We start from the raw sequence: 4510 nt of genomic DNA, 5'->3' as shown, positions 1-4510 counted from the left end.
TTATATATCGTTGACGATTTTGTTTTGTTATGTACGTTAATTAAAAATGAAAAAATTAGTTAGTAATATTAAAACAAATTAAAAAATACTTTGAATAAATAATTGATACATCTTTGTTATATAATAGACATAAAATTAAACAGTGTGGTGACTGAGATGATAGACGAAAATAACGAAATATACTAAAAAATACAATTGCAACGCAAATATGATGAAACTAATGATAATCTGAAAGATGTTGTGCAAGAGATATGTCTTGTTCCATTTGAGTTACTTATTTGTTAAAAAATAGGTAAAATTTCTATTAAGCAAAATCATTTCCAGTAGTTGGATTCTACTAACACTTTTAGCACGTCTTCATCATTTTTCAACTCTATTATTTCATATTCGATTATTTTTTTTGAATACTTCGCATAACCTGGATGTCGAAAGAACAATCGTTTGACCACTTGTGATTCGTGAATTCCATAAGGGGGAACCCCCATAGGTGCAACTTGCTTGATTATATCCTTCAGTTTGTGCATGCTACATCCCGAAGGAATGTTAAATCTTATTGGATTTGTTCCAGTGAAGGAGTAACCCAAAAACTCACCTTGGCATGGTATGTTTCACTTCCCGTTGTAATACAAAATTGCATCATGAGTAGGAGTAATAGTGGATTGAAGCAGATTGAGTATACCATCTGATGTTTTATTGATGGTGCATAATAATTCTATAGGGCCAACACACACATATTGTTCATTGCACATTAATATTGTGTAAACATCATCATCATTTTTCAATTGTAGAGAATGAAAAAAATATTGATGACTTGCATCTATGAATGACTGTTGATGGTAGATTTCATCCACTAATTGATCGTTGGTTAGCTAAAGGGTGTTGTGCATTCTACTCTTGAGTGTCTCAAAAGAATAGTCATTAGGAACTTGCATTGGTGTTGGAGTGGGACTTTGAGAATAAACATCAGTTTGGTTGTGAGTGATTGATCCATTTGGAAAAATGAATACTAATCTCGAGTTAGCAATGGTATGACTACTTGTTTCTCCCAAGAATGTCATAGTATTAAGATTGAATTTGGTTTGTGAAGGTATGTTGTGTGAAATTGTGCGGTTGTATTGAGGGCGTTTGATGTTATTTATAGTTGTATGAGCATTTTGCCCCGTTGATGTGTATTGGACTCTCATAAGGTTAGAATTGTGTTCCTACTAAAGGCTTCTCTGGAATCCAATGTTGATTTTTCCTTTGTACCTGATGTAGCAGACGTTCATTATAATTTTCAGAGTGAAAAAGAGATTATGAGTTGTCCATTTTATGTCAGTTTTGTTGGTGATACATTTATTTTTTTAGAGACGTGTGCAAATTGCAAAGTGTTGTCAATTTAGACTGTGATTTTTTCCTGGTAATGATGCAGCATACATCCATTATAATTTTCAGAGTGAAAAAGAGATTTTGAGTTGTCAATTTTTTTGGTGAGACATTTATTTTTTTAGAGATGTGTGCAAATTGCAGAGTGTTGTTAATTTGGACTATGATTTTTTCATGGTACCTGATGCAGCAGACGTCCATTATAATTTTCAGAGTGAAAAAGAGATTCTTGTCCATTTTATGTCAGTTTTGTTAGTGAGACATTTTTTTTTTAACAGTCTAGTGTAAATTGCAAAGTATTGTGAATTTCAACCGTTATGTTACTATGCCACCTACTGCAGTAGAAGTGAGTAAACTAGAAATTGTTAACTTAAATTTAAACAAACAATTTATTTCATTACATAAAGTGATCACTGAACACCAACATAAGACACTACAGGAAAACCTCATAGCAGAAACAACTAAGATATGAATCATCCCCCGATTACCAATCTCATTTGAATATTGTTTCGTGGGATGGAGTCATGTTACTTCCTTTGGGCTCGGAAGAGGAGTCAGTATCACTACCATGATTTTTGACCCAACAACTCTCATATTCATCTGATAGGTCCTCAGGATTGGAGGTTGAGTCATGCTGGTTGCTTGGTGGATTATTATTGTCACAAATTATGGCAAATAACTCCATAAATGGTAGTGGTGGGTTGTTGTAAAAAATGTTGAACATTTTTCGAACATCAGCATCATCTCGCAGAATAAAAGATGTGTACATATAACATTGTCTTGACTCAAATATGGGGCACCAAAAGTGGAGATGTTGGATACGTTGTTGTGGTTTAATGTTTGGTTTTTGGTGAACAAGTTCAAGCAATTGTGTAAAAGTTATGACATTGTTGACCATGAAAGTTTTTGTGTTGTTACTAACGAAGGTGGTGCCCTCATTAGTGTTGCAGATTTGGCCGTTGTAGTAAACACAAACATATGCGTGGTAAAGGTTGAGATGAATATTTGAAAGCTCTACAAATGTCTTTAGTCGTAGTGGTATTTATAGAATTTGCTTATAGTTGGGTGAGTCACTAGTTAATTGTGCATTTAGATGAACTGGTAAATGGGCACTTAAGCATTGTTGCAAGGGTCCAAAACATAGTTGTTTTTATTTTGTTCTCCTATTTTGAGGTGGTTGTCCATGGAACTGGTGAACGATATATATTTTTTTGGATTCTTTGACGTTTAAACTATGGAAAATATATGTCTTGGATATTATTAATGTGTTGGACATAATTTAAAAAAAATGCAGAACATAGACACTTAAGCTTTGTTGCAAGGGTCCAAATCATAGCTTTTTTTTTATTTTGTTCTCCTATTTTAAGGTGGTTGTCCATGAAACTAGTGCATGATATATATTTTTTTGGATTCTTTGACGTTCAAACTACAGAAAAATGTGTCACGGATATTAGTAATGTGTTGGACATAATTTAAAAAGAATACAGAACATGGGCACTTAAGCTTTGTTGCAAGGGTACAAATCATAGTTTTTTTTTTATTATTTTGTTCTCCTATTTTGAGGTTGTTGTCCATGGAACTGGTGCACGATATTATTTTTTTGGATTCTTTGATGTTTAAACTATGGAAAACATGTGTCATGGATATTATTAATGTATTGGACATAATTTTAAAAAAATACAGAACATGGGAACTTAAGCTTTGTTGCAAGGGTCCAAATCATAATTTTTTTTAATTTTATTCTCCTATTTTGAGGGGATTGTCCATGGAACTGGTGCACGATATATTTGTTTTTGGATTCTTTGATGTTTAAACTACGGAAAAAATGTGTCACGGATATTATTAATGTGTTGGACATAACTTAAAAAAATGCAAAACATGAGCACTTAAGCTTTGTTGCAAAGGTCCAAATCATAATTAATTGGGATTTTGTTTGTTGCGTGTAGGCATTCATTGTTTAATCACATGCACTGATAATGTGCGGAGATCCACATTAATAAAAAAACACCTTTAACTGATCGCATAAGGTTCGTCAGTTGTGTGTAGTTGTTCACTATGCGGTCACATGCAATGATACTTGGCATGCGAGACTGTCTTGCACATGGCTTTTGTCTAAATGTGAGGCCTCAAGATTCCAAAGGCCATTAAAAAAACCATCTTACTGTCATGCCTTGTGATTCCAATTGTCATTAAAATGACAGCCTTACTATAACGCCTCGAGATTCCAAAACCCCTCTGCACGACTATCTTATTGTCATGCCTTTAGCTTTCAAAGCATGCCTACCTCTATATTTAACTGCATGATATCACCCTATTCTTTGCATAGTTACATCAAAGTGTCAGTGAGCCAAAAAAGAATAGTGCATGAAAAATGAGTTCAGCCCCAATTTGTGTGTTTGTTTATGTTAATGGTGAGATCACCCGTAATTCAGCTGGAAACACAGTTTTCACCAGTGACAACACAAGATCGATGTTGTTGTATCCAATGATGATATTGGTCGACATAACCAATGTAATACAATCATCAATTACAAACGCTGATGTTTCGTCTACAATTACTTCAATTTGGTATCGTTGTCCTATACATGAAATTAATGGACATGTTGAGTATACGACATGTCCAATTACTGATGAAGATGTTTGGTGCATGTTTAGTACATTCGCAAACATGTGAAGTGTAATATGTATGGAACTTAGAGTTGAAGTTCATAATTCACCACCACTATCTCACGCTAATGACCTAATTTGGATGGAGATGGAGTAGAAGTTGAATAGTTTCGTGAAATTAGAATAAACTATTTAACATATGTTATTGTAATGCTTTTAATTACTTGTTTGTTTTTATTACATATTTGGCGTTTGTTTGATGTGTTTGTGCGATGTTGTTCAGTTGTCATTTCGTTTGTCATGAGGGTACTCAAATAAATTGTAAAATTAGAGGAGCATGAAGCTAATGTAAGTCAAAAAGTTGAACACAAGTTAATTGGAGAATGATATTTTCATCATACAACAAATTTTACTACTTAATCCCCTAAATGGTGTCCTGTTCCACATGGAGGGTGTCTCCTATTATGTCTTTGATTTCGACGTGGGTGTTCATCTGGTATATCATGTAGTGATGGATTATTCTCTTCAACATATTGGC

Source organism: Glycine soja, chromosome 4 (assembly GCF_004193775.1).
Source record: "Glycine soja cultivar W05 chromosome 4, ASM419377v2, whole genome shotgun sequence".
Taxonomy (NCBI): Eukaryota; Viridiplantae; Streptophyta; class Magnoliopsida; order Fabales; family Fabaceae; genus Glycine; species Glycine soja.
The sequence above is the reverse complement of the archived record's forward strand: the minus strand, read 5'-3'. Positions refer to the sequence as shown.